The sequence below is a fragment of the Cibotium barometz genome, chromosome 6 (assembly GCF_041138505.1).
Source record: "Cibotium barometz isolate CiBa-2024 chromosome 6, ASM4113850v1, whole genome shotgun sequence".
NCBI lineage: Eukaryota > Viridiplantae > Streptophyta > Polypodiopsida > Cyatheales > Cibotiaceae > Cibotium > Cibotium barometz.
In genome coordinates, this window is record NC_141051.1 from 25,143,685 (window position 1) to 25,159,387 (window position 15,703).

General features: G+C 49.7%; 1 pseudogene across 1 annotated transcript in view; it reads left to right on the top strand.

Moving 5' to 3' along the window:
* The window catches only part of LOC147637557 (uncharacterized), an 84,002-nt pseudogene that overhangs the window by 18,508 nt on the left and 49,791 nt on the right, over positions 1-15,703 (top strand). The window contains exons 2-3 of the transcript XR_015266055.1: positions 14,992-15,195; positions 15,325-15,408. The product of XR_015266055.1 is annotated as an uncharacterized LOC147637557 (transcript). The remainder of the gene's footprint in view (positions 1-14,991; positions 15,196-15,324; positions 15,409-15,703) is intronic.

Here is a 15,703-nt window from a genome sequence, read left to right on the forward strand (position 1 = left end):
GTGTGCCCAGGGACTCATCGAGCTCAGCTTTTTTTTGCACGCTGTAGCCTTGACACGGCTGGGAGAGACACGAGAGCGGGAGCGTCGCTTGAGACATAGCCTAGCTTCGCTCCAGCGCCTTCAGGAGCAGCAGCCTACATGTGAGTGGGTGGCGTCCCAGCTGAGCTAGGCACGCCAAGAGGTTAGAGAGGCAGAGGAGCAGAGACATGAGTTCTACTATCATCGCCAGGCCTCTCAGTGGACGCAGCTTGGTGATAGAGTGACTGGGGAGTTCTTTGAGATTACCGGACCCCGCCATGCTCGAGCAGGAGTACGCCAGCTCAGGAGGCAGGACGGATCGTTAGCCACTGAGCCCGGGGAGATTAGAGCCATTGCCACTGAGTTCTATAGAGACTTGCTTTCAGCGGAGCCAGCCACGGAGGCACGTGATGCTTGCAGACAGACTGTGTGGGCCCATGTGCAGAGGAGGGTCACAGGGTCACAGATCGTATGCGCACAGTTCTGGGTGAGCCTCTTTCAGAGGATGAGCTTGTTGAGGCTGTGAGGGTCCTTCCGCGCCATAGTTGCCCTGGGGAGGACGGATTGACGCTTGCCTTTTTTATGCGCTATTGGGACCTTTTGGGGCCAGGCCTCCGCAGGGGCTTTCAGTATGTTTTGGACACTGGGGTGATGCCACAAAGCTTTTCAGAGGGCTTGATCTTTCTTATCCCCAAGGGGGAGGGAGTGTCAGATGATATTCGGCATTGGAGACCTATTACGATCCTCAATACTGTCTACAAGGTCTTGGCAAAGGCCTTGAGTTTGACCTGGATCTCCTTTGGGCGACTGCAGAAGGCCTGCCAATCTCCAAAACTGCGTGCTGGGCCTGCCGCCAATGGTCCCCAGGCTAGACGAGGCCAAGAACCCAACATATGACCCTGCTCTGTGCGTACCGCGGGGCTCCAGATGAGCGGCTGTCTGGCCCGCTCCTCATCACAAGTAGGAGGTCTCTGAGAAAGCCCCGGTCTCAGCAGCTCCCAAGCGCGTAGGATGCTCAAGGCAAATCTGTCCTCCCATCCTCTACTGAGGCATGTCCTCCTCATCTCTATGAAGATCCATTGTATCTCTGGTGCCCAAGTGCCCCCTGCTGGGGGAGCCCTAGCCTGCAGTCGCTAAAAAAGAAGCTCCTTCCAAGGCTCAGCGCCTGGAAGCAGCCCCCGAACAATAAGCTTCCCCAATAAGGCTCTACTCTGATCAATTGGATCTATAATGCCCAAGCCCCCCTGAGCCATCGGAAGAGTAATCACTGCCCAAGCAACCTTAGCCTGGGCCGGCTGACCATCCCGCCCGGACCAAAGAAAGTTCCTGATCAGCCTTTGTACCTGGCTGATGCAGGAACTCGAGAAGATCCAGCAAGACGTGATGTACCACATAGTCGCTAAAAGCACCTGATTTGTCACCACCACCCTCCCAGCCAAGGATAGCTGAGCTGTACTCCAATACAAAATCTTCTTCCGAATGCTCAGAAGAAGCGGGGCGATCTGCTGCTCAGGTGACAAATCAAGTCCAATCTGGCATCCCAAATACCGCACTGCTGTGCCAGGAGGAATCCATCTAAAACCCGGGTCTGGGCTCCATGCCGGAGCGGGAGCGCTACTGATCCAAAAGGCCACTGTCTTGCACCAATTGATCAATGCTCCCGAAGCTGCACCAAAAACTTGTAGCGACTGCTCTGCCCTCTGAAGATTAGCCTCCTGGCCATGCAAAAACAATCCCGTGTCATCAGCAAACTCAGAATCGAGCAGGTCCTCACCCCGAACTGGGAGCTGGAGTCTCAAACCAACCTCCTCTGTTGCTGTCAGATACATGCTCATAGCCTCAGCAAAGAAGAGAAAAAGAAACGGGGCAAGAGGGCACCCCTAACGGACTGATCTGGTCAACTCAAAACTCGGCCCCCGTCCTCCTGCCATCAGCACCTGGCTACGAGCTGTGGAGTATAGAGCCGCCACTCCTCGAATCCAGAGTGGCTCAAAGCCCAGGCCAAGCATAGTGCCCTCTAAGAAACCCCAATCGACTCTATCGTATGCCTTCTCAAAATCGAGAAGCATCACGACCAGGTCCTCACCGAGAAATCTAGCTCGAGTCGTCGCCTCCCAGAAGGTAAAAATGTTGTCAAGGATACTGCGCTCCTTGACGAATCCTGTCTGGGTAGCATGAATCAGCTCCCCAAGGAAGGGCTGGATCCTGGAGAGGCTGAGCCACTTCAGAGGGGGGCTGATTATGAGGGATGACATTCAGGAGGCACTCACTGAGGAGTGGTTCACGCCTTTTGAGCCAGCGGCCCCACGGTGGATGGGAGCCTTTACACAATTGGAGATCCTGATTGCTGTCAGAGCTTGCACTGAGGATGGTAGCTGCCTCTACTATGAGATCCAGGATGAGGGCAGACTTCAGAGAGTGGAGGCGGAGTCGCCTTTGGTTGCAGAGTGCATCTTTCAGAGGATACGGGTAGTGGCCGCTACTTCCCGGAAGTGGCATATTGATCCAGACCCTGCAAATGTGGACTCTGATTGGCGCATATGGGCATATGCTGCGCGCCCCTTGGCCCGGCTCCAGTGGGACCCTGGCGAGTACGAGTGGCGTGACCCTTATGCGTCCCCCGAGGCCACAGAGATCACCTTGTTTCAGTACATTGTTCGGTTGGGGAGGCATATTTTGTCTGCGAGGAGGATGGTCTCTCCAGCTGCATCGGAGCATTGGCGGCTACAGGGACTCTCACAGGAGTTGCTGGAGGATTTTTGGACCAGGCTCTGGGCTAGCCGACAGGCACGTAGGATCTCGACTTTCCAGTGGCTGGTTGCCCACAGGGGCTCTGCAGTTGGCACCTGGCTTGTCTACAGTGGTCTTCCGGCGGCCTGCGGCGGCCGATGCGGCCACCCATTGGAGACACACACACACACACAGACATTGCCTATGGGAGTGTCCACAGGCGCATCAGATTTGGCTGAGGATGCTGCGCATTTTGGCCCCCCTCTCTCCAGAGGGCATGTATACGTGGGGTGCTGTTGCTTGGTCGACTTCGTCAGGGCCTGCTCTGGGATACGAGACGGAGCTGGACAGCCAGGCCATTAGAGTCTTTAGGGGCCAGCCTCGCTTTGTTCCTTCACCGGATTTCTCGTCCGCCGGCTGGACACAGGAGAGGGATCTACGATGGGAGCTCCTCAGCAGCCTCACCATATGGTTCACCTGGAGAGCCCGGTGTTTCAGGGCCTTTGAGGGGAGACTGGAGCCACCAGCAGTGACTGTTTGGGGGATTTGGCAGGAGTTGATCCACACCCTGCGAGGACAGTATGACCGCATCCGGGGCGACTCGGATGCGGCGATCTTGCGGCGCCAGGCCTTTCACACCTTTTGGCACAGCGGCCCCTTCTATACCCTACACGCGGGTACCCCCCGCTGGCATTACAGACCACCTGTTTGGATTTTCCCCCCTCCTATTATATGATATAGCCTCTCAGTTATTTGAACTGACATTTGAACTTTTTTGCACCTAGGGAGAGTCTCCCTAGCTGCCTTGATTGGATCTCTGCTCTGCCTTCTTATGAGCAGGAGAGTTTTTTGTAGCCCAGCGGGCGTTTTTTTATAACTAATGAAAGGATCTTTTCTCGGAAAAAAAAAAAACCATAGGCCTGTTTCCTCGTTACCAAAGTCCTGTTTCTTCGCGAAAAACCAATGTCCTGTTTCCATGAGAAAAATCCACATATGCACCATCCTATCACGGTGCCAAAAACCTAGAGAGAGAAAGATAGAGGACGTGTCAAGCAATCCCCGAATACACATAAGTCCAAGACGAAGGGCAACAACACATCTTTTCCAAGAACATCATCCTGTGCATCTTAGCTTGATCCTCTATATCCCAATCTCGTAAACAAAGCTTGCAATCCATGAGAGAGAGAGAGAGAGAGAGAGAGAGAGAGAGAGAGAGAAACCCCTTGGCTGTTAGCTTCTCGGCGCCTCCATCAGCTCGCCTCCTTCCACGAGAGAGAGAAGAGTCGTGCTGTTCAGCCCAACAGTCGCCTGGATATATCTCTGCTGGCTGCTTCCACACATGCAGCCTGCCTGCATCCGCCTAGCTCCCGTTGCTAGCTGCAGCACATATGCGTAGCCACCTGGTCTTCCACACGTGCAGCCTCCACCTGAAGCCCGCCCGGCTGCCCGACTGGCAGCAGCCCCTACGGACAGCCACCTAGTCGCCTTTGCTGGCTGTAACCCATGCGCAGCCGTCTGGCACCCTTTGCTGGCTGTAGCCCGCCTCATGCGCAGCCTGCCTGTAGCCTATGTGCGTAGTAGCCCTGCCTGTAGCCCATGCGCAGCAGTGCCCTGGTCTTACACACGTGCGAGGAGCAGCGCCGACTCCATACGGCGACCTACCCAACGATGACCACCACCCGGCACTCGCCGCTGACCACATGGCGACCACCTGATGACTTCAACGATGACCACCCGGCGATCTGCCCTCCTTCAACTCCGCCACCCTTCGCTTTATAAAGAGGCGATTTGCTTTTTCTCAAAAACGCCAAAAGCAACATATCAAAAACGCATGCCCATAAAAATAATAATATTTTTATCATCAAAGGTTTAAAACCTTATAAACTTTAAAATCCCTTTTTGTCCCCTTTCACACTTGGGCTGGCCACCATATATGGGTTTCCTTTTCATATCCAATTGGTGCGTGTTCACACTGTCCATCCCGTGCCCGTGCCCGTGCCTGTGCCCACCTGCTTGTTGTCCAGAGGGAAAAACACAAGGTTGTAACACTTTGCCTCTGTTGATGACAAGGCAAAATATAGCTGCCTCTTACTGCTCCATGAAATTGCTCTTGAGCCAAGGGAAAAACTGGAGCCTGATGTCAAGGTCCTCGTGTCTGGCTTTCCTCCCCAATCTGAATCACTCCGACCGTGGAGTTTGATTCCATCCATCAATCCCCCTCCCGTGTAAAAGAGTCCAAGATCATTCGCATATTGCAGAAACCACACGATACGCAATCCTACCTCCCAAAGAGTCATCTGCAAACATGAGCTCAACAGCCTTATTAGGAAGCTCCCGTCCAATATGGCATCCATCAACCAAATCAATGAACCATTCTGCTTCCCAGTCAAGGAGGCATCATACTGCACACAAGGATCAACACCTATTACGGTGGGATGCCAAGTCCTGGAAACCTGCTGAAGACCACTCAAGGCCTTCGGAAACCTGTAACCAACCCCCTCTGAATCTGGAACCACAAAGCCTGGAGAATGTGCAACATCCACCTCCTTCTGCAAGTAATCAACTGTCACCTGCCTGGCTTTCCAAGAGGTCCCCGTGGAAAGAACTTCCTCATCTACAGGAGTTTCTTTGTCCCGAATACTACGAGACATCAGAGCATAAGTTACCTGTGAAGTTTACTTTGACTGACGAACACAAGAACTACCAACATCTGTACTGGAAAGTTCCTGCCAACTGGTGCCATCAACTGGTAAGCTATCCTCCATCTGGTCCCGGAAAGCCCACACCCGTAGCGTATCCACACTTAAGTGGCCATTACCAGACTGCCACTTATCACAAAACTGAGGACCTGGGAGAGAGTGCTGAAAGTTTGTAAACTCCATTCTCCACTCCGCCTTCCCAAACTACCTAGCCTGTTGCCTTGTCCCGGAGAGCAACAAAATGCTCATCAAACTCCACCTGTACGCCAGTCGTGCAAACCTGATGCACTGACAACAGATGAAAACCAAGTGACGGAACATACAACACCTGGGAGGAATGCTTCCCCCCTCTGCCATCGGGAACTATCTCCAACCTGCCCTCACTGTGAACTGGGATAGTGGATGTATCCCCAGTAAGAATGTGACGAGAATACCTGCAGAGATCTTGTAAATCTGAACGGGAAGGAGTCATGTGCTTTGAAGCACCATTGTCTAGAATCCACTCCCGAGTATCCGTAGCGGAGAGTCCTCCAACCACCTCCCTGCCCGAAGAAAATGAAACATTGGTGTCCATCACCTCCATGTGCACAAAAGCTGGAGTCTTCACGGTTGCTGCTGAGGATTCTGCACCCTTATCGGTGCTCTGCTTGGGACACTGCCTCCAATAGTGGCCTTTCTCGCCACAATCATTACAGGTCCTCTCTGCCTTCAGTTTCTCACGGTCTGCGTCGGACATCTTCTCAGAAGGCTTTTCCGATGAATTTTTCCCTTTGCCCTTGTTGTTATGGCCTTTCGACCATTGGCCAGTTAAGGCATCCGAACCTCCGCCCTGTGGAGGGTTCGTGAATCTTTCCTCCTGGTCCAAGACCATGGGCACAAGCTCCTCCCGTGTGATGGTGCTGAGCCTGGTAATCAAAGAAGAGTAGAAAGCTGAGTACTGAGAGGGCAGATGCGACAACAAGGTGATGGCCATATCCTTTGATGATATCTCCTTCCCAGTTTGAAGAGCTTCCTGCTGAAGAGCCTGCAGCTTGTTAATGTGCTCCCGCATCGTCGATGACTTTGTAGGATTCATAACCCGCATCTGTACTTCCAAGGAAATCCTCTTCATGGGCGATACCCTGTTATAAAGAGAAGCCAAATGCTGCCATATACCTTTGGCCAGCTTCATATGCTTTATATGATTGATTACCTGCGATGTGCAGTTGAGGAAGATGAAAGAGCGGACCCTGGCATTGACACGATCCCACAACTGTGCCTGTGCCTCGCGGCCCTTCCGAATCAAGGGTAACTCCCCTTCCTCTACCTCCGGCCGTGGAACCCCAACAACAATGAAATCAGCAAGGTCATAAGACTCCAGAACAAATTCCATCATTACCTTCTAGATGCCGTAGTTATTCTTGTCCAATTGACGGTCCATTAGGAACGTGGGGAGTGTCGGGATCTTCACATGCTTCTCAGCCATCTCAAGTAAATCTGCCATTGTGGGGATGTAACTGAAAAGGGTGGGTGGGTGGGAAAAAAGAAGAACTTAAACTTGCAAGTGGCTGTCCAGCAAATCAGCCCGCCTTCCTCTTGCTTCTCCTCTTCCCGAACAGTCCAAAACAGTCCACCAATCAGCAACAAAACAGCCCCCCCTCTTGCTCACACAATTCCCAAGATCTATCAAGAGCCTAGAGCTCTGATACCATGTCAGAATATGCAGCGGAGATGATGATGAAATCTGAGAACACAAGAGCAAGTGCACTGCAGAAAAATATAGCAATGGAGAAGGAGAGAGAGAGGCGTGTAACTCTGCTCTATATACACAAGAAAATCCTGAAAATATGATACAATGAGTGGGGGGCCATGCGGCCATTTTATATGGCCCCACATGTGCAGTTGGCCTGTTGTAGAGACAGCCGAAAGCAGCAAAAAGTCCACGACCAGCACATGTCACCAGGCGGCCAGCTTCTCAGGGTCGGCCCTCACACGTGTGGAGTCAGCCAGCCCCAGATGGTCCACGACCTACACCAGCTTCAGGCGGCCAGGAGCAGAGAGAAGCAGGACCAACTGGCTAACATCTGGACCACTTAGGACAGCCTCCCACACCAGAAAAAATAGGGAAAAAATATGGAGAGGGGGGAAAAATGAGAAAACACCTAATCCGGACGGGCACACCCACGACAGAGGCCCTGGTGTATATGTATAGACAGGAGATGACTGCTATCAGTTACTTGGGCCAAAATGTCCTTGACCCAAGCTTACTTGCCGATATCTTCCATGAGCAAGTCAATGCAATGGGATGTCCATGGAGTCCAAACAATTGTCGAGAACTCCTTCTCCACCATGCGACCCATTGCACGACAATTGGATGCATTGTCGGTGATGACTTGCACCACATTTGCATGGCCAACCTACAACCCAAAGTGCTCATGTAATTAGTACTATGTGACATGTACTATGTTACATGAACACGTAGACTTATAGTATGTACAATGAATAATTTACCTCGATGATTGCTTGGCGGATGTGTTGGAACATGAAACTCCCACTTGTCTTTCTACCGGCTTTCCTAGCATCCACCGCTTGTAGGAAATACGTGCCAAGAGGGCAAGACATGAGGATTTTGATGATGCTTCTCCTCTTCCGATCACTCTCTCCATCGAAGAGGATGCTACATCCATACTTGGCCCATCCCAAACGAATAGGCTCAAGTGATCTACCAATCCTCTCCTCCTCAGTGAGCTTCTTCGTCCTCATGTCGGCATAGCTTACTCCCGTCCATCCATCGCATGGACCGATGGCGGCAATGGCCTTGACCATCCTCTTCCATTGCGGGGTTTGAAGAACATGAAAAGAGAGATTGCACTCAATGATGGTGCGAGCAATCTCGATCTCCGCCACTCGTTGCCGCTCTTTGACATAGGCCTTTATGTTTTGAGTGGCTTGTAAAGTGGCTTGTACAAGCCCTCTAGCACCAGCATCATTAGAGAGATGTCCTAGTCGCTTTGATTGTGAGCTTGACCCCGATCCTTCCCCAATATTGACACTCGCGCTTCCGGATGTCGAAGAGGGCATCAGTGTCCCTTCCTCGAGCTCTTGTTGTCGAAGAGGTGGGCTTGACCGTGTGTTATCCGCTTGCAAATGAGAGTTCTCCCTAATCGCCTCATCAGCAATGGCTTGTGGAATGGATTGACATCCGGAGATTCCACCTTCTCCCAACTTTGCCATGTGACGAAGCACTCGGGTGATGGTGCTATTCCCTTCGAGCGGGATTGGCCGGCTTAGGCATGATGGATTATGAGGGAGAGAATGTGTGTGTGTGTGAGAGAGGGAGAGAGAGAGAGAGTGTGTGTGTGTGTCTAGAGAGAGGCCTTGAGGGAGGAAGATGTCAGAATATGCAGCGGAGATGAAGACAAAATTTGAGAACACAAGAGCAAGGGCAGAAAAAATACAGCAATGGAGAGAGAGAGAGAGAGAGAGAGAGAGAGAGAGAGAGAGGCGTGTAACTCTACTCTATATACACAAGGAAAATCCCGAATACAATAATACAATGGCATGGGGCAATGGGGCCATTTTATATGGCTCCAAACATGCAGTCGGCCTGCATCAGGGACAGCCGACAGGAGACAAAAAAACCCACGACCTGCACACAGCAGTCGGCCTGCATAAAAAGGTCCACAACATGTCCAAACCAGTCGGCCAGCTCTAGAATGTGAACTCATGCAAACTGATGCAGTCAGCCAGCAACTGGGTCCTCCTGCCATCACAGGGGAGCCTTCCAAGCCATGGAAAAATAGGGAAAAATGGAAAAAAAATATGGAGAGGGGAAAAATGAGAAAACACCTAATACAAGCGGGCACACCCACAACAGAGGCCCTAGTGTATATGTATAGACAGGAGATGACTTCTAACACTCTCTCTCAGCTCCTGGTTGTGGAACCATCCCCAGGGAGCTGGAGTGCCGCTGGAGCAGCGCGTGAGATAGCGACTTCGTGAAGAGGTCCACCGCACTGTCCTCCGGGGAACAGAACTCTAGCAAGATGTCATCAGCAACGATCTTTTCATGAACAAAGTGCCTCTGGATGACCAAGGATTCCACCAGTGGAAACCCAATCTTGCCAAGTAACCTCTGCAACTTCACCACCTCGCAAGCAGCACCTCAAGCAGCCCGGTACTCTGTCTCTGTCGACAAGGCAAGAGATAGCTACTGCTCCATAAAACTGCTCCTGAGCCGAGGGTAAAACTGTCACCTGAAGTTGATCTCTCCTTGTGTCTGGATCTCCTCCCCAATCCGAGTCACTCCAACCGTGGAGTCGGACTCCATCCATCAATCCCCCTCGTGTGTAAAAGAGTCCAAGATCCTTTGCATGCTGTAGAAACCACAAGATACGCAATCTTACCTACCAAAGAGTCCTTTGCAAACATGAGCTCAACAGCCTCAGCAGGAAGCTCCTGTCCAATCTGGTATACATCAACCAAATCAATCCGTCCAACTAACGGTCCACTGCGAACGTGGGGAGTGTCGGGATCTTCACATGTCTCTCAGCCATCTCAAGCAGATCTGCTATTGTGGGGATGTAACTGAAAAGGGTCGGTGGGTGGGAACAAAGAAGAACTTACACCTGCAAGTGGTTGTCCAGCAAATCAGCCTGCCTTCCTCTTGCTTCTCCTCTTCTTGAACAGTCCAAAACAGTCCACCAATCAGCAACGGAACAATCAAAATCTGAGAACACGAGCAAGTGCAGAAAAAATACAGCAATGGAGAGAGAGAGAGAGAGAGAGAGAGAGAGCAGTGTAACTCTACTCTATATGCACAAGGAAAATCCCGAATACAATAATACAATGGCATGGGGCAATGGGGCCATTTTATATGGCCCCAAACATGCAGTCAGGCTGCATCAGGGACAGCCGACAGGAGACAAAAAAAGCCCACGACCTGCACACAGCAGTCGGCCTGCATAAAAAGGTCCACGACCTGTCCAAACCAGTCGGCGAGCTCCAAAATGTGAACTCATGCAGTCGGCCAGCAATTGGGTCCTCCTGCCATCACAGGGAAGCCTCCCAAGCCATGGAAAAATAGGGAAAAATGGGGAAAAAATATGGAGAGTAGGGAAAAATGAGAAAACACCTAATACGGGCAGGCACACCCACAACAGAGGCCTTGGTGTATATGTATAGCCAGGAGATGACTTCTAACAGAAGAGTGTGTGTGTGTGTGTGAGAGAGAGAGAGAGAGAGAGAGAGAGAGAGAGAGAGAGAGAGAGAGGCCTTGAAGGAGGAAGAGAGAGGGTGTGTGAGAGAGGGGGAGAGAGAGACAGAGTGTGTGTGTGAGAGAGAGAGAGAGCCTTGAGGGAGGAAGAGAGAGGGTGTGTGTTAGAGAGGGAGAGAGAGAGGGTGAGTGTGTGTGTGTGAGAGAGAGAGAGTGTAACGTGCGGAAGCTCTGGGTAGTCTTCTTTCAGCCCTAAACACTCTTGAAGACCTTCTGATGCAAAAACGCACCATGATGCAAAAACGCAGGTAGAGAGAGAGTAGAGAGAGAGAGTGAGAAGTGCTGGAATTTCAGTATATACTATGTACAAAAAAGGTACAGATCTTTACAGCCATGGGCTGCCTTCATAAAAAGGTTCCTAACCCTAAATTCTGTCCCCTATGGGACCTCTAAGTGACCCACACCCCTAGTGGGTGGAATGCCTATTACAAAGAGCAAGGGGGCTATTTATAGCCCCTTGGAATACATGAGAAACTGGCCGACTGCTGGTCGGCCAGTTCATAATTCTTTAATTCCATTGAATGCTGCCGACTGGTCCTTTTGATGCGCCTTCAGCCAGCACCCCTCTGTCCTGCAGCCGACAACCCACTGGTGTTGCTGATGTCATCCTCCATCCAGCCGACATCCCTTCTGATCCATGCTTTGTTCCAAGTCCTGCTCCATGTCCATCTTCTACTGGTTCATAGTCTTTATTTGCTTGCCTCTTCTGGATCTAGCCCTAGAAATGTCCATGGCATTTGTGATGCACATGACATCCCCCTCTGCTAAACTTGATGACGGGAATCCAACCTGCTCTTGGATGACTGTCATCATCCCAATCCTGTTCCGAAATCCCTCTGTCATTATCCATCCTTGGCAAACCTTTTTCTCTGAAAATCCGATCTGTTCTCCAAACCACTCTGTCTCTGATGAAGATCTATGCATCTGGTCTTCCTCTAGTCCACAATCCATTCCTGCCCTGGCTCGGAACACCGTCTTGGTCTTCGTTCCTGGAACTGAGTCTGGCACTCTCACATCACCCTTGGAGGATCAACCTCCCTTGGGACCGTTCCCTTAGAACCTATCTGGCTTACGGAACTGCCATCCCCATCTGGCACTGTGGAACACCACCAACAAACCTCCTGGGAGTTCTTCCCGATCTGTGTTCCCGCCTTGGGCTTCGAATCCGTGTACTTTCCTGTACCTTGGACCTGTACACCATCATCTGGGACTGAATTAGTGTTTAGTTTTGCTGAGCGTGATGCTCTGATACCAATGTAACGTGCGGAAGCTCTGGGTAGTCTTCTTTCAGCCCTAAACACTCTTGAAGACCTTCTGATGCAAAAACGCACCATGATGCAAAAACGCAGGTAGAGAGAGAGAGTAGAGAGAGAGAGTGAGAAGTGCTGGAATTTCAGTATATACTATGTACAAAAAAGGTACAGATCTTTACAGCCATGGGCTGCCTTCATAAAAAGGTTCCTAACCCTAAATTCTGTCCCCTATGGGACCTCTAAGTGACCCACACCCCTAGTGGGTGGAATGCCTATTACAAAGAGCAAGGGGGCTATTTATAGCCCCTTGGAATACATGAGAAACTGGCTGACTGCTGGTCGGCCAGTTCATAATTCTTTAATTCCATTGAATGCTGCCGACTGGTCCTTTTGATGCGCCTTCAGCCAGCACCCCTCTGTCCTGCAGCCGACAACCCACTGGTGTTGCTGATGTCATCCTCCATCCAGCCGACATCCCTTCTGATCCATGCTTTGTTCCAAGTCCTGCTCCATGTCCATCTTCTACTGGTTCATAGTCTTTATCTGCTTGCCTCTTCTGGATCTAGCCCTAGAAATGTCCATGGCATCTGTGATGCACATGACAGAGAGAGAGGGGCTGCCTTGAGGGGGGGAGAGTGAGTGTGTTGGGCCTTGGGCCTTGGCTGTGGGTATGAGAGAGTCGAGAGGGGGAGAGAGTGTGTTGTCGGCTGTATCAAATAGCCCCGCCCCCCGTCTAAGACAAGTCACCAGACCAAGTCGACCCAAACGGGTATAAACGGGCATAATCCCAAACTTTCCTAAACGGGCGAAAACGGTGCAGTCAGCGGGAAAAAAAATCATTGAGATCCGTACGCCTCGATCAGCCGTCCATACGCCTCGAATGGATCGTATGCCTTGAAGGCCTTGCTCGGATAGGTGCGTGCTTCGTAACAACCTTGAACCACGTACATGTGATCATGGATGGGACTCTGGACGTGACCAATCTCGCACTCCTCGTCTTGCAGTAGCTTCGCCTTCTCGTGAACAGCAAAAGATAGGATTGTGCACAATTTGTAATAGCAACCATAGATGGTTTGAATGCCCTAAACGACCCAATGCTCCTCAAAACCGTAATGTGGAACCTTCAACTTCAGAAGACTGCTCCGATAAAGGAAAACGTGCAGTAGCTCATGCACTTCATGTTAGTTATAACCTTGACATATTTATGGCAAACTTTATTGAGTCACTTGATGACAACATCGAGGATTCTTCTTGCATGACTTCAGAAGAACAACAAGATGATATATTGAAAAGTCCTTGGATTCTTTATCTCAAGATGATGAGTCACCAACGATGGACTTCTTTGAAGACACAGAGATTACAAAAGCAGATATAACACTTGTTTCAACCTTACCCACATGGAATGATACGGTTGATATCAAGCAAGAGGATAAAGTTTTCAACACTGCAGAGAATTTGAAGCATTCTTCTAACAACTTGGATGAGTACTTCACTACTATGAAGCGGAATACTTCAACAGATACTATTAAGGTATTATAAAGAGAATTCATGGTTGAACCTTCAGATTTTTCTACCATGTTAGTAATACATGGTAGATTAGGTCATCTCTCTCTACTGCGTATTGAGCATGAAGAAGAAGCTGTTTGTTGTGCATGGGTTTAAGTCTCTGATTAGGTGCTTATCACAATCAATCAATCATAAACAGGCTTCCGCAAGCTACTAGGTTCTCAAGTGAGGACTGTTTATGCCTAGGGACTCGGTGATGTGTAGCATGGGGGACCAGGAAGACATTAGGGACGCATTAGTATGGCGTAGGCGGTTAGGTTCACAGTGGACGTCTGGAGGTAATTGGTATATAGATGGATAGGAGTTTAAACAATCTATGTCATGCTAGGGTTTCTTGCTTTTGGGAGCTCATCATCTTCTTCCTCTCGATCTCATGGTAGGGTTAGGGTTGAAGCTGAGGGTCTCGACACATAGGAGGAAGTACACTGGTGGATGGAATTGCTTCAATGACTTCTGGGAGGAGAGTTCTCTACAGGAGGTGTTTCAGCCAGAGCTTGTCAATGAGAGTTCTTCTCAAAGGCCGATGTATGAACTAGTGCTGCTAAATAGAAGGACGCTATGGTGAATTGAAAAGCCATGTCCTGGGCATGTGTGCTTGATAGTACAAAAGCATAGTTTTTAAAAGAAAATTAAGCGGGATAATTTAATTTCAGCTAATTTGTAAATGAAATTGTTGCCCCTTTTTTTGGTTGGATATTTTGGAGTCTAGTAAGTGTTCAGTGGTGTGTGAACACTCTCTTATTAAGAGAACATAAGATAGGGGCCTTGGTGCCTATATAAATCATTGTACATGGTGGAAGTATTATCATAATACAATCATTGTTGTGCTGTGCAACAACTCTCTCTCTTGTGTGTGTGTTCACACATCTCCCTCTTCCTCTCTCTCTTTCTCTCTCTCTCTCTCTCTCTCTCTTCCACCCATCCATATCTATGCACCAAGTCACCGTGAATGATCTCTCATCACTCCTTCCACTCACACTCTCGTGGCTGAAACCATGTTCACCTACATCACCGCCATGTATGATGTGTTCTCTTTGCTGCCCCACCATCACACGTACCTTTTTTCCTCCATTCAGTCTTGCGTTTTTCTCTATTGCCCCGCCACTTATGCTGCCACCACCTCTGCCTGCTGTTTGATAATTCAGTTGGAGCTTCTAGGGCATTAGAGAATTGGATAAGACAGGACAAAGACAAATGACAGAGATGAAGGCAGGTCAAGCAAGGAACTCAGTTGTTACTTCTGTCTTGCTGATTCTATTTGAGAAATGTACATACTACATGTTATGTGTTTGTTGTGTGTTGTGTGAGCCAACAAGATGTGTTTGCTTTCACATGAGCTCACTGCTTGCCAGCGCATGCATGAATAGTAAAGTATCCTGATTTTCCCATGCTTCGTTTCTTGCACCAGCACTTGCAAACTTTATAGTTGCTTTGCAACACTAGCTAATTTTCTGGAGTAAATGTACTGCAGGAGCGCAAAAAATGGAATGAACCAAACTGCTTATTTGAACACATGGTGGTGGTTGGTCTTCATCCTGAAGTAGAGACACAGGCGTTAGAAGCAGGGCTTTTGAAGAGAAGGACTTGGGAGAGAGAGCTCGATGCTCCTGAACGTCTTAGAGATGTTATGAGACAACAATTTCGGGGCTCTTCTCCTCCCATTCCGGAGCCAGAGGTAATATTTTGTAATGATTGGTTTGTGCATGGAAAATGTGGTGGAAGGTCTATCTTATGTATCTTTTGACTTGTGTGTACATAAGAAGACTGAACAATTGTTGAAAAGCTGTTCGCTATCTTGTTGCAGATTCTTTTCACATTTCCACCTGGAAAAAGGTTGCCTATGAGACAAAAGGACTTACTTGCCTTCTGCTTCCCGGGTGGAGTTGAGGTCAGTATAGTAGGTTCAGCACCTCTACTTGTATTCACTTTTGTATAAAAATGTGTGTTTAAGGTGTACATGCCATGGGTACCTTAGTTTGGGGGATGCCATAGCATGTAGTCTTTGCCATGCATGATGTAGTTGATGGTTCAAAGGTTTTGTGAGTTAAGTACTGCTATTGGGATATTGAAATGCACGTACAGTGATGAAAGAAGCAGATCTGCGAGACTTTTACAAGAATGCATTGACCTGAAAACCAGAGACACCAGATATGGGAAATGCTTGTGTGAGATGGGTACAGGAG